A 23,872-nucleotide genomic window follows, 5' to 3' on the forward strand; every position below is an offset into this window, starting at 1 on the left:
AAAATGTAGTTTACCAGAAAGGTCTGAGGGCAGGAAAATGAATTAGAGATGAGCAAACCAGGGCAGCTGCTATAGAGAAAACTGATTCCCTTCCAACCCCTCTTCAGCCCACTCCCCCATCCCCCCGCCACAAGTCTAGGTCCAAATGACTGTAAGATTTGAATTTAATAAAATAAGTGAGTTTGCCACAACTATACAATTATCATATAAAAACAGTTGCATTACATTTGAATATTCTAATATGTATTCATGGAGAAATTTATACAAATTAGTTTTGTATTGGTTTCAGTATTCTGCAATATTAAAAAGGGTTCCACTACTAAAAAAGATGCAGTATACGAATGGGAATGCACAGTTATTAAACATTTTAAACATACTTTCCTTTTAATTTGGTGATTGGTTCCTGAATGTTTTTTTGGGACAGGCATATAAAAAAATACTAATTTGTCTACACATATCAAGACACATAGTGAAGTTACCAAAAATATCTTCCTACTGTTTTCTAAATCATAATTTCTTATTAATTTATGCTCAGACTTGTTGGTCATTTTTTCTTCCAAGTACCAATAAAACAACTCAAGACCTACCAGGTCTTTAATCATGGCCCATATATTAACCATTCTGATTTGTTTTAAAAGAGAGTTTTTACAGAGAATACGAGTAGGATTTCCTCCAGGAGAGATACTGACCTGTGAAAGTATTATCCTACTAGTATCCCATTTTTTACAAAAACGAAACAAACTTGTGACTTCACCGATAAAAGCCTACTATGCTTCAGGGTCCTTTAGAAGCAGCAGTCTTCTCTATGTAAGGATACAAAATTATAAGTATATAAATGCCTCGAGAATAATCTCAACTTCATGCATTTTTTTTCTCCAGATATCTTAGGCATCACAGCAAGTTATACAAAAATGAAGCGTCACTGATTAGCAATCACTGACTGAAAGCAGAGAGTTCTTACACCAAAGCACGGAAATGTTTTTTTCCCCACCAATTTATGTCACTGGGGTTTGCAGATCAAACTTTCTTTGATCCAGCAAAAGGTCTTTCTTAACCTTTTGCAAATATGTTAATATGTATGCTCTTCCAAAACATAACCAAAAGGCCTATAATCTGCATTTTATAGATGACCACTTTAGAGATTTATCTAATCCCTGTTTTTAATGGCTCTAAATCTTTAACAAAGAAAGTCTGGATCTGTATACCACATTTGTTTCAGGCAACCTGAAACAACAAAGTGAAGTGAAGTAAAAAACCAAAGAACACAAGAATTGCCTTAAGAAGGAATATATTTGTTTTATCTTCCACTGGAAGTATCTACACACGAAATACGACTTATTCCAGGGAAGCAGAAACCACAATCCAGGAAGAATTGTAAGTATCTTTAACAAGTACACTAACTGTGCTGAATTAGATCAAAACCATTAAACCATGAATGCACATTTTTTTGTAAGTGAAGATAACACTTTTTACACCAGCTTAATGTCTTTTGCTGCGGAACAATGTCATATTTAATAACAAGAATTATAAAATTCAGCTGTTCAAGGTTATGCATTTGTGGCAGTCGTCTAGTTGTGCTTTAATATAAATCACGGGTCCAATATCGCATCTCAAGGTAAAAAAAATATCATCAGTGTATGCTAGTTTTAAAGTCTTAAAAATATTTGAAACAATTATTTCAAGCAAACTACCGTAACAACAACAGCTGGGCTGATAATTAAGTGTAATTTTTTTAAAAAATGCATTTCTATTGCCGTTAGTTATATTTAGGATAAATAAAAAGGTCCGTGCATTTCAAGCTATGAAGTTACGATGCCTGTAGTGCAGCTGTTTGCACAGGATCATTCACCGGCTCAGGCCAGGCATTCTGGCACTGATGTATTAATATTCAACTCGGCAGATTACCATAAGCAGAGGCTGTCGCAAAGGATGAGTGGGAGGGTGGGACTGTAAAGTATATAGAAAATGACATCTATCTTTAGGAGGTGGTTAGTTTAATTATCTATGAAGTTATTGATCCTGAGTGAGGAAGCAGCTGAGCAAGTGTTTTAGGGAATGCCATGAGCAGCCAGCTCGTGATTAAAAGAATACTCATGTCCTTAGAGGGAACTGGAAAGCAAAAAATACTTTGGCGGTTGGGAAATACCCATTAAGCAGAATCAAAACAGAAACTTAAAATATTTGTGTCTGTCTATGTGTGCCAAGTCTATGGTGGATTATTTCATAGAGAAAATTCCACATGACTTCAAATACAAGTTTTTAGAAATATTTTCCTACTTTTCTCATTAAATTTCCTCAAAATGAGTAATGTTGAAAGATATTCAGATTTCTACAGATAAGTATAGGGCAAACTACAAGTTTCTGGTCAAATAACTTTCCCATGAGCCACAGAGTGGGCACACAAGTATATTGTGCACCAGAAAAAGAATAAGTGTTTATGTTCTGTGAAACAGAATACTAGTTTAGACCCAAAATGTCACAATCTGGGAACCCAAAAGTTTAATCCAATTCTATAAACAAGGCCCTTCAATTTTTTTTATTTTTTTATTTTTTTTTAAGGTGAACTCTTTTAACCATTGGCTCAGACCTCCTTATCTCATTTGTACCTTCACCACCTACGACCCTGGGTATAGTAAGGTTATCCCAAGCTCCTGCCAACATCACCTTTCTGGTGTCTTTACGTGAACATACACAAATAACAAGCAATAGAGAAATCACTTCAGTTTGAACAATAAACCAAATGCTGCCATTCCTCATTCCCTAAGTACCCATAAATTAAGCTGGTTTCACAAGATAAATGTAAGATATGGGATAAACAGAGTTCCTTATCGGCAACATGCTGCGCCCAAAGTCTCAGTAGTGTAGCAAAAGGCTTCACACTTGTCCTCTTCAAACTGAGGGCAGGGCTTGTTTACACAAGGAAATGCCCACGCAGTTCTGCGGCTATGGTTATTGTGGAACTTCTCGTAAATAGGTCAGGAAAAAAAAAAAAAAACACGCTCCTTTCTCCTTCTCGTATACTGCTGCAAACTATTTGCCAGTGGGAACCCCTCGTCAACTTGATTAGGGCAGCATTTCACTGAATTTTCTTTTCAGAGTTCATCTATGCTGCAGACATACCAATTTAGCTCTACGTTCGTTAGCTTAGGTATCAATAGCAGTGCAGGCATGAACCCGATCACGTCCCTACAAATCTAAACTAGGGGTGAAGCTCAAGTCACCAGTGTTTCCAACCTATCAGCCCCTGAAATAGATCTACGAAAACTACCCTGGGAACATCTGTGTGCATATCAGTCACGCGTACCCGCTACAGTGTGGTCATACCCAAGACTTTGTACCTACAGAACTTGTATTTGGCACCTCAGCATGACCCACTATTACTGAACTGTTGCTAAAGCTCTTACTGAGAAGCATCTTTACAACTATTTTGATTTTATTAACAAGTGCTTATCCACTAGTGCGCAAATATTATGATTAGAGAAGACAAAAATTAAACATATTAAGACAGAATAATTTATTACATAAAGGAGCTATGCCACAGATCCTGAGACAGCAGTAACACAACTGAAGCCAAATTTGATTACTCAGCTCCTCTCTGAACATTTGCCTTAATTATTTTTATTAATGTTTTACTTTTTGGAAAACCTATATTCATATGTCTTGATTCACAAACCCTCAAGATATAAGTCTGCCTGTGCTTTCGAAGTGTAAGTTAATGATTAATAGTGAATAGTAAATACGCACGCAGAAGAAAATGCTAAACTCTTATACCAGGAGGGTCATTTTGTTCATTTCTAAATTATCAATCTTTTCATCTGTTTCACTAACATGCTTCATGAAAGTCTTGAAGTCAACCTTTTCCACTCTTTAGCCCTATAAAATCGGGAAGAATGTGCAAGTTACTGCTTTGAACATAATATGATATAATTCTATTTTTGAGGTATTTTGCATATTTGGGGGGTTAAAATACCTTCTCTATAAAGCACAAACAAAAAGGAGTAAAACCTCAAAATCTTCCTGCTCCAAGCACACACTTCTAGATACACCAGATTTGTCTTGTAATCAGCCATATCCAATCATGTATTTCTTTATTCATTTCATCAACAAAAATATTACCTCAATACACTATTATACCATCACAGTCCCATACCCAAGTCCTATGCTGTTTTGTTTGTTTTTTTTTTTTTTCTTAAATATTTCACTATTACAAATAGTTTCCCCCTTGAAGGCTACAAAATAAGTTTACTTTTGTGTTTAAGGGCAATTTTTCACTCATAGCTTTAAAAAAGAGTCAATGAAAATGTGTCCTGGTTTCAGCTGGGATAGAGGTTTGTTTTTTTTCCTAGTAGTTGCTATGTTTCAGATTTAGTAGGAGAGTAATGTTGATAACACATATCGTTTTAATTAAGTCAAGGACTTTTTCAGCTTCCCATAGAAGCCGAGAGGGAGCGTAGACAGGACAAGCTGGCCAAAGGAATATTCCATAATATAGATGTCATGCTCAGTATATAAATGGGGGCTGGCCAGGGGATGGGAATCCACAATCGCTGCTCGGGACAGGCTGGGCAATCGATCCTCAGGTGCGGGTGTATCACTTTATTTTGTATATTCTTTTACTATTAGTTATTGTTATTATTTTCCTCTTCTGTTACTGTTCTATTAGACAGTCTTTACCTCAGCCCATGAGGTTTTTTTCTCTGTCTTCCCCCTACCCTGCCGGGAGGGGGGGCCTGCATTGTCCTACTCGCCAGCTGGGGTTAAACCATGACAAAATAACATTCATATCAAAGGACTTGGGGGGTTGAAAACTGTTCTTTTTTTTCCCTTTTCCCTCAAAAATTACTTCATTCATCTCAATGTGCTTTTCTTTTATAAGTACATGTAGAATATTAGAAAACATACTCATGTTTGAAAAAGCCTGAATGAAGTCCTATTTTGACTACCTAGTCACACAATGATGACTTAAGTTTTTGCTTTTTTCTTTGTATAAGAATGTGCAAGTAAATAGTTGAGCAAGTATAAAGAAAAACACCAACATTGATTGTATTCTAGAAAAAGGCGGCCGGTATTGCTTCTCGATCTACAAAGAGAGTGAAATAACTGTGCTGTTTACCACACCATTTCATAACCAAGACTCCGCCCACATCAGGTTTTAACAGTTAATTTAGGTGTCTTATTTTGTGAATATGTGAATACAAGCACTATACACTTACATAGTGTTGAAGTACATACACTTCATTAGTGTTGAAGTGCATGACACAATTAAGAGTTCAGTTTCTCTTCTGAGTTTTAAAAAAAAAAAAAAAACACAACCCAAGCTTATCTGTGAAACTCAGAAATCCAGTAATTTGAACTGTAAAAAACTATCTTTCCATTAGAAAACTATTCTCTTTTAAAGCCAACTAGACAAACAATTCCTCAACGTTCTAAAAGATAAAACATGCTTTTCTCCTGTGTCTGTGTATATCACACAGTCACACTGTGCTTTCGAATGGCTACACTAGTCACTTGCTCAGCACCAAGCTCCACACTTATCCTGAGATGAGTCTGCACTGAACAGACTAGTCCGTAAAACAACAGGCTCGTGAATGTTTTATGCAGCACAAACCAAAGACTGATTACGGAAATAAAGCGATAAGCAACACCATCAAGGAATAAGCACCTAGGGAGTGACTGCAGTCAGGTCCTTTCCCTGCACCTCCTTTCATTCTACCCTGGAGTCATTTACCAGTGGGATACGATTTGCAGATGTGGCTAGCCCCCACGCTGACAGGCTTAAGAGGGGTCCGGAGCTGGGGGGTGGGGGGGAGGCACGGGGGAGCATTGTGGCCCTTCTCATTATTCTTCCAGACAGCATTACACCCAGCCAGGCATCAAGGACACAAACATGAAACATTCTCCACTCATTCATCCCCCACACCCAGAGAAGTCTGCAGAAGGTTTTAGGAGAAAAGCAGCTGGACTGTCGAGGCCAGTTTGCTTTTTCAACAGACCCTATTTTAAGGTCTCATTGTAACTACTACCTATATGTTTTTATTTTCAACGTTCTTTTCCAAAAAAAGCTGGTCAGTTTAGGACCAACTTTACTTAGGAATGTAAGGATGCTACAAAAGGCAAGAACAATCAACAGTTCATTTTGGCAAGGCTCAGCTACCAAAGTTTATCCTACGCAGGAGGATAGGGCTGAAAAGCACTTCATTTAAATTAAGTCAAAATTTGTTGATTTGTCAAACTGAAAACAACTAAACAGATATTTCTGTTGGTTTATTTTGAGGGAAGCTAGCAAGCTTGTTTTTAGAACAGTATTATCAGCTATAAAAAAAGAGCTACTGCTTTTCACATTAATGGATTACACTTGCCACAGTGAAAAAAAAAAATAAAAATCAGAAATACTTTTTCCACCATCAAAAGTACAATAAATGCACACAGAATGAGAATTCCTCAATGTTTCTCACCTGTAGGCACCGTTGTATTTTTACTTTTTTAAGCTCTCTTGGATCTCAGTGGTCACAAAAATTCCAGACTGTCACTACAAGAAGCTCTGTTAAATCTCGGTTCAGTGAATGTACAGACAACCAAAATGCAGCTTTCTGCACAGTATCCTCACTCCATGCCTAAATCCTTGCTGGGAGAAAGCAGGTACTGCAATGCAATACAGATGGAAAAGGTACAGTATAGCATACCATGAGGAAAGTTATTACAGGTCACGTCTACATTAAGAGCACCTTAGCAGTATAGTAACTTTACCCCTTCTACTTAAGGGGTAACCACACTGGCAAAGATATCCCAGGATCACAGAAGGGGATCACAGAAGGGCTGAGGTTGGCAGGGACCTCTAGAGGTCATCTGGTCCAGCCCCCCTGCTCAAGCAGGGCCACTTAAAGCTGGCTGCCCAGGACCATGTCCAGACAGCTTTTGAATATTTCCAAGGACAGAGACTCCACAGCCTCCCAGGGGAGGTTATACTCTGTATCAATACTTCCAAACTGTAACACAAGTCAGAGAAAGCCAAAGTTCCATTTTAATGCTCTGAAGGTCTTTCCTAACACCTTTCCATCTTTCTGCACAACTACATCAGTGTTAGGGTACATAGGGTAGACAGAGGTCACGCAGGTAGATAAAGCTGATATATTAAACGTCAGCCTGTCCTTGAGATGTGTCCCATCAAACACAATGAAGCTGGTCAGCATGATCCAATAGATACATCGCGCTTTCTCTCAGACCATACGTAGTTATGTACTAGCAACTACGGATACGCAGGCACCAAGCCTGAGCTGCCCTAACACTCACAAAGACCAGGAGTGGAAGTAACTCATATCATCCTATGTATCTGCTCAACGCTGGCAACTATCACATTAATTTGGTCTACAAGAGGTGGGAAGGGGTCCCCAATAATTAATCTGTGATTCCGCTGGTCTCTCCTGAGCCAGGATATTAGTCTCAGCACAGAGTGCCCCTATCCACCTCAGGTAGGATTATGTAGAAGATTACTGCAATGAAAAAGTAGCATTTGATTATTTTCCATTTTCAGGGGTAGCAGTTTCCCAGACAGCTATTGCATAAAGCAGTCTACCCTTATTTCATGCCATATATATTGTGCAGACTCATAAGGGAGCATTAAGGTTTGGTAAAGAAATTGGTTATGATGATTTGAGCAGTAAAACTTGGAAGGAAATAAAGCAGAAAACTAGGATGGTGTCTTAGAAATTAATAGGAATTAAACAATTATTAACAAAAGAGAACACAGTACTTTGCGGCATTTCTTTGTGAAAAGACTATTCAGAAAGTTGCATTCTGCCTCTACAGAAACACACAGGAATGGCTAAATTAAGCTATTAAAATTTTTTAAAATATGTGTTCTTAATGAGAAACTACATGGACCATGAAGTTGGTCTGTGACAGATTGAGATTACTTGTCACAAAATAAGAACACCAGCTTCTCACCAATGGAATATATTGGACTGCAGTTCTAAGTATCAGCAGAAATGTTAGACAACTGCTATATTAGAATTAGAAAAGGACTTTAAAGGATATTATTACATCACAGAAAGATTAGGTATATGCCTAAGAGGGCATTTTCATTCTCAATGACCTATGAAGAAAACTAAGAGGAAATCGAAACAGAAGAGGCTTAAACTCCCTATGCTTTCAAAGTCATTTTTTGTCATAGCAAAGTTTTATTCAACAGTTTTCTTCCAAGCTTTCTGACAGGTGAGCAAAGAAGTAAATGCGCAGGCAACAGTTACTGGTAGAAAAATAAAGTGCATCTCTAATACATTTCCAGTGATTGGTTGGGAGAGGTGTTGTTTGGGGTTTGGTTTTTTCTCTTCCTTTACTTTAGTAAGTGGGAAATAAACCTTCAAAATCTCAAGTTTGTCATACTTACTCCTGAACAAAGAGATGCAATTTGTCTTAGAAGAAATCTAATTCAAGTTGATTTAGCAGTGAGTTGAAGAAACAATTTCTTTAAAGTCTTAAACATGACACCACCCTTCTTGAGGAAGCGGGTAAGAGGCTGCAAGAGAAACAGCTGGGAAGCATGCTTAGTACCTCCGCATCACTGGATCTCCACTATCAGTATCTGCTCTTAGAGAAACCTCAAGAACTCTGGCTTCCTTCAGGTGCTGTACCATCCCATGGCACAAAAGAGAGACAGTGTCTGCATGGAGCAGTCAAGAGGAGGCAGAGCAAAGGTGTCAGCGGCAATGTAAGAAGTCAGGATACAGAACACAGAGGTCTGGGCACGCTGTCATTCCTGGTCAATACAGGAAGAATTGTGCTTGCGGAAACAGAATTTCCCTGAAGTTAACTTAGGACGAGAGCGAGTTTACCGGGCCACATGTGGAATCCATAGGAGAATATAGAGTATAAATAGAATATAGAATATAAAGGATTTCCCACAGAGTCCACTAACATGACTGCAGAAGCGTTTATTACCTTCAGGAATCTTTAGCTCAGACCCCAAACGCCGCGTTGCACATCTAAAATTCTGAAGGCCAGATTGAGATTTAGTAATCCTACAGTAACAATAATGTTATGGTACATAAGCATTATATTTGGCTATTCTTTACTTACTGGTTTATGAGGCAAAGATGACCAGTTCAGTCCTCTGGAAAAAAACAGAAACTTCACAGGAAGAAGTGGATTTTCTCTGTTTAAGAGGCAGAGGCTTCATCTGCAGATAAATAAATAACAGGATGAGGAAAATATATGGGATGTGATGCTCCATCAGCAAACAGCACATCTGTTACTGATATTTTAATATCTTCACTGTCACCCTGAAGCATACCATGTGCAATTAAGAGGAAATTGCAATGTAATTTTTAAAGTAAATTATTGTCAACAGGCATACAGCACTAAGCCAAATGCAAATCACTAAATCAATTCAGCACCAATTTTAAAAGTTTTGATTAATCCTCAATTCATTGCTACGCTATTATAATATGTTATTAAACGCACCCACTACTTAAAGACTCCCTCATTTCATTTGTAATTACAGTAAATATTGATTGCAAGGGTGGCCTGGAGACAGCTCCAAAATGTGCAACTCTGGTCCCCGGAGACAGAGCTTAGTGACAGTATTCTGTTCCCATGACTGCCCTTCAGACAGACTCAGTGGAGATATAAAAATTCAATATATTAATTTACTGGTTAAAATGAATACCTACTTGGATTTTGCTCAATTAAGCAGAGAAATTTGTTAGAGCGCACTTTTTTTTTTTTTTTTTTTTAAATAGACACCTTAATCAATTTTATCTTTAAATGCTGTTGCGGAAACTGTTCCAAAGCAGCTCCGAAGGCAGTCTGAAAAGTGAATCTAAGTCTCAGAGTACAACTAAGAGCACTGGCTACCATTAACTCTCTTTTCCCTGGTTCTTCAACAAAACCAATGCATACAGAGATAACAGAGGCCAAAGCCAGTTCATCAGGAGTAAAAGCTGAGCTCTTCTAAATAGAGCGAGTGATTACACCTCTGTTCCAACATCTGCTCCTGCTGCTGTGGGGAGGCAAACACAACTGTCCTCCTTCATCCCACTCTCCTTTTATACCTCCCCTTCTGCTAAGGGGAGTTCTCCAGCCTCTCCCTCTAAAACCTGTGTGCCCCATTCCTGACAGGTGCAGACATTCAAGGCTTGGTCACACTCTTCTTGCCAGGTTAAGGGGAAGCCTAGCAGAGAGTTCTCATTTACAAACTCATAAGCATCTCCAGGCCAGCCTCCCTACAGCTCCCCATGGGACACCAGCTATAAAAAACAAAAAAAAACAAAAACACACAACTTTTTGTCTGTGAAGCTCCCCCTTACCATAACCAAGCTGATACACTGCAGATTTGATTGTGATTTTTCATGCACTTCAATAAAGAATAAAAATAATCTGAATTTTAATTTTCACACAAATAGATTAAACAAGCCTGTGAAACATATCCAGAATATTAGCTTGCGTAAACACACGGTGTACACCTCCTGATGAGTTATTTTGAATGGTGCTGGTCTAACTACAGGCTCCGGCATGGTTTCATTTAAAGGCACCACCACCATTTGTCAGAGAATTCAGTCACACCTCAAACCCAGTTCCACTGGAAGATTTTGCAGAACACAAATGCCACACCTGCACACACCAAACCAATATATTAAAAAATGGACATAAAACCAGACAGCTAAAAGGCCAGCATGGGTCACAAATTAATTCATCCACGAGTAGTACCTCATTACATGAAAGCTCCATCAGTACAACTTGCAATTTGATTGCCATCAGAATATAATTATCATTTCTCCCGAACATTTTACCTAGCTGTATGTGCTCTATTAGAAGCCACCGAGGCTACATCTGCACAAGCTGATTAAATAGTACCAATAAATATTCCCAGGCACTGGAAATTTCATTATCCATAATGTTTGTTAGAATGACCCCAGCACAGCTTCCATCAGAGCTAGCTATCATTCATCCCAACACCTCCTATGCATGCTCCAGGAACCAGCAGTATCCAGGAAATAGTCCCCATATACAGTGTCCCTTCTGAAGGCTAGAAAGTGTAACAGTATCAGCGCAGGATGTCTTGTGCTGTTTGGCTTCAGTGTGAGAGTGGTCCTGGGCACACGAATTTAGAAGTAGAGATGCATCCTCAAAGATTTATATTTCATAAAAAACCATCATTAAAAAGAAAGTGGAAGCCTGTGCTTCTCCTAAAGGTAGGCAAAGAAGAAAACCTCAAAGTGGCTGACCCTTCAGCCCATTGCAAAGAATTGTTTCCTCTACATCTTTCTTGCTATAATCAAATACAGATGGGATCCCTATTTGTCTGTCATTCCTTTCAGTGGCCAGTCCAGCCCAAACCACAACATTAGACTAAAACATATCTCCCAACCCAAAGCGCCACCACACATACGGAATGCCAGGAATTACTAAAATAGGCTTCCACTTATCATATATGCCAAGGAGCAATCTACGTGGAATTTTAAACTAACCAGTTTGTTTCACGATTTGACACGATCCACTAAAGCACCATTTGCAGCACTGTAACTTGTCTTCCCTCTTGCAGTCAGCTGTGACATAAGAAAATGACCAGACTCATTCTGTCAATTGTTTGAGGAAGGAGGCTGGACAACAATCAAATTAACTTTTTTGCAGTCCATCCATTTACACACACTAAAGATTGAACGCATTTCAACCAAGAACAAAATTTCTTCTTCTGTTCTTTCTCCATGTTTGCGGGATTCAGAATGAAACAGAGAGAGAAAAAAAAAAAAAAAAGAATGCGTATGCATGTGCATATATCATAGGTTAATGAAACTAAGGCCAGGTCTTGTGTATGTGTACGCTCAGAACAGCTGACATGAGTTTCCATAATGCACCTACAGATCAAACTCGGCTGTACTGCAAGTTCAGATGACACTGTGCACGCAGATTAAAAAAAAAAAATCTAAATAGATTTTTTGGAACTTTGCTCTCATTAAAGTACCTCAATAAAGCAGCCAAATATCCAGAAGTGATCAGTAGTAAGAGGATTACATTTTTTGCGGGCACTGTTGGATGCTGAGAACTTTCAGACAAGGGAAGGCAGAGTCATAGTGTGATCACTTTCGCCATCTGGTGCAACAGCAATTGGCTCAAGAGTGAATAATAATTATAGCAACAAAAGTCAAAACTATAATGCTGGTATAAACACAGACTAACATGGCAACACTGTCACTGTCTGGCACAGGACTCAAGCACCTTAGCATCAAGCTCAGGCTGTAGAAAGCTGCTGATTCCTGTGGATCCACTTGGAATCAGCACTTCACACAGAAACGGACCTCCTCTACCACCAGCCCTTCCACAGGCTGTTCCCCAGTCTAAGGTTTACCTATAACTCATCTGTAACTATGGCCACATAAGCTTGAAATGAGAAGGGCATCGAGACACTGAAAATTAATGAGCCAACAAGAAATATTCAAAGGCCACTTTTCTGGACAAAACTTTTCCCAATAATAAAGTTAAGGACACAATGTCCGTAACTACACTATATACATTTTGGGATGTTTCACTTCATTCTATTTCTAGTCTAGTCTCCTGGAGTGAATGTCCATTAGTAAATAGAGAGCACCTTTTTGTTTAGTTTCATTGGAAAGGGATCCAATGTCTGTGATCCAAGGTTTCTTCAAAATGCAAGCTGAAACAGCAATAATCAAGACATTTGCTTTAGCTAAGCAGCCCAGGCCTATAGCAGCAACGTAGACACAAGCGCTCCCGGAAAGCTTCCCCGAAGAACAGCTTCCCCCAAAGCCAACGGCAGTAGCTCAAATCTTTCTTCAGGTCAGCCTGGTATATACCAGGTCTTCTCACCTCACATCCTATTTCACTGTGTTTAAAAATACACACCCTTCCCCTCAGCTCCGCAACCACAACCCACACCACCTGCATACTCTGATAGTCCCCCGGCTATGAGCATAATGTGTTGCTCCCTGTTACAGCCTGTGGATGAACAAACCAACCCCAGAAGGAGAAAGAAAAGCAATCCCAACTGCCCAGCTTCCACGCTGACCCACAGAACACACAAGCAGCAAGGTCGGACGGGCTGGCGCGACTCTCTCAGTCCCTCCTACCCAACACGGGGCTGGAGGAGCGACGGTGCGGGGTCCTGCCAGCTGTCCTACAGCTAGTGTGGCCCTCACCACTGCCTCACACCGAGGTGACATCTACAATCAACCAAAATGATTTCAGTGAAATACGAAGGAGAATCCTTCAGACACTGCAGTGCTGGGCAATTAGACAAAAGAGTTCTGGGAATCTGAATAATTATATTTTCTTATCATTTGTTTTTTACCACATTGTCCCTATAAAATATTAAAGCAACATAAAAAGCACACAAGAGTGTATTTCTACTCCATTCCTCTTCTTTTTCACCATTTTCTTTATTCCCCCTCCCCATGTTCCTCTTTGTTCTTCCCCCCTTCTCTCCACTCCACTACCCCCCCTCCTGCCTGTGCTCTGCACCAGCAGAGCTGCTGGAGCTGGTGGGATGTTGCTGCCGACTATCAAGGCCACCCGAGACCTCACACGATAAGATCTTGTCTTCACCCACTTGGACCGCAACCTCTCATGGCAACTGCAGACTGAAGAGTCTGGGGAACTTTCATATGAACAGTATAGTCACTGCCTGGACAAAGATTATGGCAAATACAGGGTCTTGCTCATGCTAAACCATTCTGAAGACTGTTCTCTAAGACACTCCACTGCCGCTGGTGACAGGGGAAGGACGGGGCACCAAGAGTCTTCATAGTGCTGCTCTGAATTCCACCTAAATTTGCTGTATGGTCAACCAATGTGGCTGAGCTAAGCAAAGAGCTTTCTGCTGCCAGAATGGATGGACCCACCCCACCCCTTACTTTATCTACTCCTCAGAGTTCATAGTGATGTTCTGCAAGCCAGTTCATCCCTCTGAGCAACAGAAAACTTTTCTCATTTTTGGGTGAGTCAGGTCACTAACTAACTAAGTCTGTTCAACAGAGGATGAGCCAGCACACAGCCAGAACGAGGAGTGCCCTTGCAGTGGCCACAGGCACACAGATAATCTTGGGGGCATCTTGTCAGGCTGCATCTTGAGTCAGGCTGGAGAAGGAAAAGCAACATCTATTTCCACATAATTGCCAGATACTCCCTAGACACTAACATTTGCAATACCATCCAACTTCAGTATGTTTGTGTAAAGGCAAAGAGAAATACTGATGCAATGTTTTTACAGTTCTGCTATTTCAGTTTCCCTCTGCTCTGGCACACAGGCCAGAGATAATGATCTTCCACCTCAGCCAAATTGTTACAGGGTTAAACTTCAGCACCTAAGATTGAATGTTGACTGAGAGTTATTAAACAGATACTATCCTGTGGTTCTCTAGTAAACACACTGAAAAATTACTACCATTTACAGTGCTTTCTGTTTGGAATATTATGAATAACTTTTAAGTGGAAACGAGAAAACAGAAAGCCTATTGACATTCTCCACAGAGACTTTCCACCATTTGTTAGTCACATATTTTGACATCTTGCATTGAATAAGTGTGTTGAGTGATGGGAGCTCAAACGTTACTTATCTCCTTTACGTACCGCTGTTACAGCGCACTATTAATAGGAAACATGTCACCTCCACTCTGTAGTTGTTAAGGAGAAAAAAAAGCAGCGCCAGGCTCAGGCCAAGCATTGCAGTCACATAAGTAACTTGTCTAGCAATCTCCACGGTCCTGGCCATGTTCCAGTCCTTGCGCTAAGAGCTGATCCCTCATCATCTGCCGGTGAAAACAAAAATGTCCAGAGTGATCTTGAGTGGTACCTATCATGTTGACTTTTTACCCCTGTCAGTGCAACACTTTCACTCTAAAGGGTGAGGTCTTTCCTGGCCAAACTCTGGCTCCTTTGGAAAAGCTGTCGTCCAACAGGTGTACGGCCCAGGTCTTGGAACAAATACAGCCTGTCCAAATTCAGTGAGATCTTTTCCTCTTACAGACAAGCCCTTCCGATCCCCTGAGCCCTAGTTAGTTCATCTATCAAAAGAGAAAGGGTGCAAGCTTACTACTGCTTCAGCAAATAAGAAGTATAACCACTAAATGCCACATTTTATTTCTGAAAGTTTCCACATAGTTTTAGCTGAATTATCCTGCATCATAAACACAGTATGTTTAGACAATAGCAGCACACATAAGGTCTATGCTTTCTCCACTTAGCTCTCCCTTTAGGCCAAAGTCAAACGACATGAGACATATGCAAGTATTATAAATCACAGCCTTCAACACCAACAGTTCGCCAGCCTGCTTACGCATGGATGTTGCGGAGCACACTCCCTTGGATGAGGAACCAGTGGAAACCAGACCATGTGTAAGCAGGCAGAGATGCTCCTGCACTAGCAGTGAGTCTCTGGAGACACCTAAGGAGCAAAAGAAGCTGCTTAGTAAGCAAGGAAGAATAAGAGAGAGTAAGGAAGCTATTTAGAGGGAGGTAAATAGTTCAGTTGAGACAGCATCTCCTGAAAAAAAAGGCACGAGCAGAGAACTACCTGCCCCTACAAGATGGGATTCATTTGATCTGAAATTCAGATTCTTACGGCTAGTTGAAGAGACCATCACAGACACATAAAGCTCAGGAGGGAAAACAGTAATAATCAGGATCGTCTGGTCTGTTAGGCCTGAGATAAAAGGAAGGGGAGAAGAAGGACAAAACAAACTTTGACAAGAAGGCAGAAATGGAACAGAAAAGAAATTGAAAGGTTGCCCTGTGAAAAAAATGAAGGACATTGTATTACTAAAGGAAAAGAGAATAAAAATCAGATGATTCACCTCAACGACTTTGGGGTTAGCTGGAGCAGAAAGGAGGGAAGGACTGTGAGGAGAAAGGACAGCAAGGCTCCAGGAAAGGAGAGAGAGAATAGACATGGCACAGAAAGCCTGCAAAGGCAAGATGAGCAAACCCAAGGTACTGGCGGGGGACGTGCAAGATTGGGGCAAGCTTAAGAAGCAGAATAGGGAGTTTGCCTTGGTAGTAAACAAAAAAAATAATCTTGTGAGCTGTATAGCAAAACCCATATAGATGCTATATTGGAAGCCAACATTTTGGCCTTTCAATATATGAAGGAGGCTTATAAGAAAGACGGAAAGATATTTTTTTACGAAGGTCTGTAGTGACAGGACAAGGGGCAATGGTTTTAAACTGAAAGACTTAGATTGGACTTAAGAAAAAAATGCTTTATTCTGAGGGCGGTGAGACACTGGAACAGGTTGCCCAGAGAGGTGGTAAATGCCCCATCCCTAGAAATGTTCAAGGCCAGGCTGGATGGGGCTTTGAGCAGCCTGGTCTAGTGGGAGGTGTCCCTGCTCATGGCAGGGGGGTTGGAATAGGTATCTTTAAAGGTCCCTTCCATCCCAAACTATTCTATGACTCTGACGACTTCCAGCCTCCACCCTTCTTCCCCTTAGCAAACAGCCCTGAAATTCACTGGCCACATTCTGGTTTATCCCAAAGTTGGTTCACACAGCAGCAAATCAGTTCCCCTACCAAATCCTCCAAAAACTCATGTAAGGGTGGTCTGCACTGTAGATCTAATCATTGATAACGACCCATATCGCACACTTTTCACACAAACACACATGATGCCTTTCTTCTAGTGCATATGGCAGGCCTGCTGGATTAAAAAGAGACTTACATAGTAAAGGTGGGATTTATACACTTTCTGCAGAGAGACGCAGAAAAGTGAGGAAAAAGAAAAGTTTCACAAGTACAAGAGTAATACTGTACAACTGGCCTCTTATAAACTTCTCCTTTGATCCTAAAGCTTGCAGTAAGCCTAAGTATGTTTAGTGCAATCACATGACTAGAAAATATCAAGGTTTCAAAACCAAGATAAGACAGGGCTGTCAAACAGAGTCAGAAAAAAACAAATCGAAAACCATGTACTCAAGAGGTTTCTGTGGTGTTTTTTTTTCTTAACCTTATCTAGATAAAGATGATTTTTAAAATTAAAAAAAAATAATCAGTCAGGATGAGAAAAAAAAAAAAATTACCTGGCACCAGGAAAACATTCCTCTGGCACGGAATATGTATTCATGTTCATCCTGCAGATACTCCAAAACCCTCCTTAAAACATTCTCTAAAGTTATGTATGATTTTCCATCCTGATAAGTTAGCTTCCTGTCAGTGTTCTTTAAAACAATCCTTTATTACCTACTCTTCACATTTTCCTCTGTTTTCATTTATTAGTCATATAATCATCAACTACATACATTTTGCATGATTGCATCACGTGTTTTCTGTCATATATGTATTGCCCTTTACTCTTTGCAGTGCTTAAAATTTTGTACAAAATACCAATAATAATAAAATAATAAATAGTATGATCTAAGGAAATTTGTAAGTTTTGAAGCTTCTTATAAAGCTCAGAGAGGAGACTAGAGCCTGCAAAAATGCAAGCCACTTGTCTTGAACTGAAATTCAAATTGATTTTTGAGCACAATCTGACACTGACCAAGTACTTCAGAAAGTAAACAGAAATTTGAAACATCACAGACAGACTGCGCAACAGTCTGTGATAGCGAGGCCCATTTCAATCCAGCATCAAACCTGGCAAACTGTACGCCCAGCGTACATGTGAGGACAAGCCCTCGGCAGACAGAGAGGAAGGAGCATCCCTACTGTAACTGACAATTTCTGACAAAGTCTTCCGAATCAGACTGAGGCGCTGGCCAATTATTGAAAATACTAGATGAAGAATGGTAAGAGAGCCCTGTGTCAATCGTACATTAAAATATCAGGAGCAGAATACTGGGGCAATGAGGACCCTTCGATTGGTGATGAGCGCATATCTCCACCTTCCAGGTGGCAGGCAAAGTGCACTCGCCCGCTACTACTTCTCTTCCCCACCCATAAAATGCGTTCCATAATCTCCAGTGAAAGAGACATACCAAGTTCTACAGGTCTGCAACAGATGGCAACACTCACTACATCTCAGCTAAAAAATAATAAAAAAATAATTTTAAAAAATCACCACGTTTTGAAAGTTAGATTAATAACTCTTTCACCCATAAAAACTTTTAAAGAAGTTCGAATCCAAGAAAATGTAAAGCTTAAGTTATTAAGCAGGAGCAAAGTCAGGACCAGTGAAAACTTAGTCTCGGTACTGCTACATATACAAAGGTTTGAAAAAATTAGTCACAAAGGTGAACGAGAGGAAAACAATAGTGCAAGAAAAGGTAATCTTTGATTTCCTTGACCTGTCATCCAGTCCCAAAGAAAGCTGAAGAATCAAAATCCATAGCTCATCTTCCTCCTCAAGGTGAAGAGCAGGAAGAAGTTATACATATAATTGTCATGGTCAACATCAGACCTTCCAACCAAGGAGAACAAGCCACTAAATCTGAAACTCCCCCAGGTTCTTATGCACACAGTTATGAACCAAAGATAAGCAAGAGGCTGATTCTGCATAGACATCGGCTCTGTTCCTCCTCCCACAACAACAAAAGAGAAATTGAAAGGTTAAAATGAGTATGAAAATCTAAAAAAATTAAAACAGATGAAGGTTCGAGTAATTGAACTGTTAAATTTAGGTAACCAACTAAATGAATGACTAGACACCAACCTCTCATCTCAGGTAAGGATTTCTTTAAAATAAATAATAACAGTAACAATAATAATGCATCTTTCAAAATCCAAGGTTAAAGGTGCTAAGGTTGTAGCCATCTACCCAAAAATAAAAGATTGTTTAGATAACGAAAGTGATGGTCAACACCACCTTTGATAGACAAGAGACTCTTGTGGAATCAAAAGACACAGTCCAGCCACTGCAATCACACCTGCCAATACATCCGCGTGCTGGAGCAGTCATAGGTCCTGATAATGACACCCAGGGCAGGAGAGCAGGGGCTGTAAATCACAGCCTTGCACATTTAGAAAAAGAAATTGTTACCAAGTTTTGGAGCAACTGTTAAAAAAATACATTTTAACGGCTGACCAGGTCAAGCCCTTCAACCAAATTTCTACAAATGTTGTAATAAAGGTTCGGTGCGAAAAAGGAGCAGGTCACACTTTAATCTTGCAGCTGGGATCAAATTTCCTTGCTACAGAGAACATTGCCCATTGATCTGTGGTTTTCAGCCCAGCTAACAGACGTGTAGAAATTACCAGAGCTATCTAGAGGCATCTTTAGAGGAAAAAAATAGCTTCTCCCCTCTATAGTTTAAACGCATTTTCTAAATGACAAAGTAGCGGCCAAGGTTTCCGATTATCCAGGGAGCACAGAACCTGCTTGACAGCAAGCAGGTCTGATTAATACCTGCACCCTCGTGACTTTATCACCCCTTATTTCAAAAGGATCAACCTTTAATTTCTGATAAAGATCACTTCTAAGCTTCTGAAACCAGCAGAGAGATAGTGTTGCTGATAAAAAAGAATTCTGCTTGTATTCTCAAGAATATCACGACTCCCTTAGAGAGGGGTAAAAAAAAAAAGTACAAAAAATGTCACTTTAGCTTCTTTTGCTATCCCATGTAAAGGGTCAAAGGAATTTGGTGGCCCGCCACCAATTAAGTTCCTGCAACAAGTGGTCCTCTGCAATAAAGATGGAAACAGAGCAGCCAATCAACAGACCCAACATTTTCTTGCAGGGCAGGAAAACATGTTTGAACAGTGACCCTTGCAGAGCTCAAGCTGACCACAAGTACTTCAAATTCCTGCTACAAGCTCCTTGTTACTCAGCCACTACTGGTCTGTCACCTGATGCTTGCTCGGACACGGTTGCGTTACGTGCTCGGGCTCATCAGCCAATGCTGGAAGCTGCTTTGGTTTCACTCACTGACTTGCTGCTGCGCTGTCCTTTTCCAGCAGCTCCCACGTTCAGCCCTGCTTCTGTTTCACACTGCTCAACAGCTGGAGAGGCTGGGGGAGGGAGAGGTCACCTACAGATTGGTTCTCACTTTGATAACACCAAGGGTTAAAAAGGAGAGAACGATAGAGTTGAGGTTTCCAGCCAAAGCTCGGGGGCAGCACTATCCCTTTACTCAGCTATGATTAACAAGTCACTTATGCTACTTTCCCACAGGCACCTCCCTTGCTTTCTGGGTGCCTAGCTTGCAAGTGGGATGTCAATAAAACTGTCACGAAGCAGATATAAAACCTCTGGGTTAGATTTTCCAGTTTTAAAGTTAGCTACAAATTTTCTAACTTGCAAATTCTTGACTTTGATTTTCTTCCATATCGGATTTTTTTTCTTAAGTGCTGCAGTAACAAAACCAGCAACTGAACACAAAAAAAGCATTACATGTTGTTAAAAGTTCCAAACAGCAAATGAGTTTGAGCATGTAGGTAGAGGAGAAAACGCGAACAGCCTTTAAGTTTCTAACCAAGAATCTCAATTCACTGCTTGCCAAAGAAACAAAAGACATATGCGACAGAGAGCATAGCTATGTCATCTTTTGCAGAATGCCTTATACCTCATGATCTCCAAGCTGTCCAACAAACCCACGGGAAAAAAGACGACTTGTAGACACGGCAGAGTTGTGTTAACTTAAGTCTGGCACTGCACTGCGCTGCAGAGTTGCATTGCTTTCAGATGGGAGCGGGCTCCCAGCCAGCCAGCTTGAACCACAAACAGAACAAAGCTGACTTCTGCCTTCAAGTGTTGTGTGGGCACGTTCAGAACATGATAACGAGACGCACTACAGGACACCAAGGAAGAAGCAGTGCCTCTGCGCTTCTGATTATACAAAGTTGGGGGTTTTTTGTTTGTTTGGCTTTTTGGTTGGTTTGGGGTTTTTTTTGTTTTGTTTTGGGGGTTTTGGGGGAGGTTTTTTTTGGTTGGGTTTTTTTGGGTTTGTTTTTTTCTTTTTTTTTTTTAATACCAGAATGCATTCAATGCAGCTGGGCCAAGCAACATGGAAACAAGGAAACTATGGGAGCACCCTTAAATTGCCATCATCTTCAGCGTTATAGTAGTTGACTGAACAATTCAGATACTTTCCTGCAGAGTCATCTCTCTCTACTTTTCTGACCAGTTCAGAGGAATTTGTAAGAGGGCTGGATTCCACTAATACAATTAGCTCAAACTGACTTTACAGTCAAGTCAGAGTAGAAGAGAGATGATGGTCACTCTCAGTATCACTTCTTTCGTGGTTAGAGGAAACCACTGGTGGATAATCCATGAGACACCCTCTTGTTCAAAGAGCTAAATACACTCTCTCTCAGATTAAATCCAGTGAACAAAGGACTCTTGACTGCAAAATAATTCATCCAGAAGTTACTTGCATAAGGATTGCAAAGTATGAACCCCCAGTAATTATTCAAGGAGAGGTAACTCCCAGAAAAGACGGTGCAGGAGACATTGCAAACATCTTCTGCATTTCAATGAGTTGCACTATCTCAGGTAAATTGTGTTGTCTTTAAAGAATAAATAAATAAATAAATCAACACAAATGGCAGTGCTGGGTTTAAAATATTCAAAGTTTACACCTACATAGTATCAAAACAACCTGAAACACATTTCATGGCTGAGGGATCAGTCATTTAGAGGTAAACAACAGAGCCCCAAATTTCAGAACTAACGGCATGAACAAGAGATCAATGCCAACTAGTAAAGAAATTATTAACATATGTGGTACAGCTCTAGCAATGTAGCATTAACTGCTAAAACTGCAGTATTATACTAAAGAACGCAGATGGCATTCGATATCAAAATAAATAAGAGCATCATGCATGCCTTGCTGCAAAAAAAAAAAAGCTACATAGCTCTTAATTTGTTTAGCAAAAAGTTATGTTGTGTACTTTGCAAACAAAGAACTTATAATCAAACTTCAAGTTAATAAGTGCAAAAATCAATTCTAAGACTACATTTGTTAAAAAGCAACCTTCGTCTCACAGATTTCATGTCTGTTCCCCGAAGCTGCGGAATATTTCCATGCGTGCTGAAAGAGATGGCAGCCAAGGCTTGAAGCTGAGCAATATTCTTTTTCTAGCCCACTCAGAAATAAAGAACAGCACCCTTCAAAGCTCTTGAGAAAAAGGAAGGCTTCTCTCGACATCTTCCCTTGTATACTGCTGAATATGAAGAGCAGACAACAACCCATTGATCGGGGGAGGAGAGAGAGAGTTTTTCAACTCACTGCTTTATCTGATTTATTCCAAAGTCTTGAAACTAAGAAATAATTATTGTATATTCTTCGAAAAACTGCAAAAAAATGCTTGAGCATGTTGTTTTTATTCTGAAAGTCCATCTTCCACAATCACAAGTATCCCAAGGCTGAAAATCTGTTTTCTATAATGATACTATCCAAGCTGTAATTACGCTTGCAAGCAAGAAGAGGTCAGCTGACTTTTCATCTCTACCTTAAAATATGGGAAAGCAGTTAGCTTTGATGCTAGTTTCTCCTGTTCACTTCTTTTACCAGTATCATTCACAGTTTCTAATGCAAACCAGATAAGAGCGCAATTCTGAATAGTACAAAATAGCTAGGTGTGTCATTTCCACCACCTGTTCTTTACCAAAGCAGAAAATATTAACCTCACTCTAATTTTTCCATTTTTACACCGCAGCTGAGCTTGTTCTGCAGCTCACACACAATTTACGTGACTGAAAACAGAAAATGCTTGAAGTGTTGCCAGAAATAGTCACTTCTTTTACGCCAGGAAACTCACATTGACATCTCCATGGATAAACCCAAAAGCCAGGACTCGAGCTCACAATGGAAAAGGGCTCCTACCATCAGCCCCTTTGCTACCCAACAACTGACTGATGGTGGTTGGGAGACCAAGCTCATTGGCACAAGCCCTTGTATCACAAGTGCAGATCACTCTGCATCGCTGGCTCACGCCGCAGGCGGGACAGACTACCCCAGACACCCGCACACGCTGTGAGAAGGACCTTCCCACACTGAACGTGACGCTGAAAGTTAAGCATTACATTTATTATACCAGAACGTTTAGGTTCTAGAACAATTTTACTGTTTCCTGCTGAATATTCTTTGTGATTTTTGTGTAACCTTACCACCAAAAAAAGAGAAAAAGCTGCATACTGTTATCATGGAATAGTTTCCAGCCAAGACTTTTGTGTCAGTAAGGGTGAAGTGAACATTGGAAACATCCCTGGTGCCATTTTATACCAATACACACAGGAAAGTTGTACTTTTATTTGTGAAGCTACATCGTATATAACTGAACTACAGCAAAATAAGTCTGCCTAATTTATTAAATAGTTTATCCCATTGTAGTTTTGATCAGAAGTTACTTTTTCCTTTAGAAAGAAATATCCATTTTTTTCGTATAAAGATAATCATGTTATTTTTGTAAGACATAGGAACACAAACCATCCAAAATGCCTTCCTTAATTCCTTAATTTATTGACCAACCATATACTTTTCTTTAAGTACAAATATTGGTATTTAATACTCAGCACTAAAAATTCACATCTGAAGATGAAAAGCATAAAATAGTCATGTAATAACTCAGGAACAGCTACACTCTTCAGAGCTATATTGTAAATGTAACGCACACAATAACCCCAATGGAATCTCTGAGAATAACTGGATATGCAAGTATTTCACAATAAGACCAAAGTATTGAAAAGAAATATAAAAGTAATCGATAAGTATACAAAAAGAAAGTTTTTTGTCATTTCCAAATAGATCCAAAATTGACCTTATTGTCTCTATCTCACACAGCTGATCATATTTTATTATGACTTTTACTAATTCGTTATTCTTAAAAGTCACAGATTAGCACCTTAATCCTCAACTGGCCCTTCAAGGGGACTACTGCGAGAACAAAACGTTCCTCCTAGTACTTGGCTTTATCAGAACCCGGCTCATGCACTAACACAAAGCTATTGTTTAAAAAATATCACTATAATGTAGAACTCTGCAGAGACAGT

At 39.8% G+C, this 23,872-nt stretch overlaps 1 protein-coding gene across 10 annotated transcripts in view; it reads right to left on the bottom strand.

The window, feature by feature from the left end:
• The window catches only part of SEMA5A (semaphorin 5A), a 417,613-nt gene that overhangs the window by 307,426 nt on the left and 86,315 nt on the right, over positions 1 to 23,872 (bottom strand). For 6 of the 10 annotated variants that reach the window (XM_054193340.1, XM_054193343.1, XM_054193339.1 and 3 more), the window contains exon 2: positions 9,076 to 9,175. The exons of the other annotated variants lie outside the window; for them this stretch is intronic. The gene's annotated coding sequence lies outside the window, so the exon portion shown is untranslated. The remainder of the gene's footprint in view (positions 1 to 9,075; positions 9,176 to 23,872) is intronic. 10 annotated transcript variants of the gene reach the window in all.

This window comes from Rissa tridactyla, chromosome 2 (genome assembly GCF_028500815.1).
Source record: "Rissa tridactyla isolate bRisTri1 chromosome 2, bRisTri1.patW.cur.20221130, whole genome shotgun sequence".
Lineage (NCBI taxonomy): Eukaryota > Metazoa > Chordata > Aves > Charadriiformes > Laridae > Rissa > Rissa tridactyla.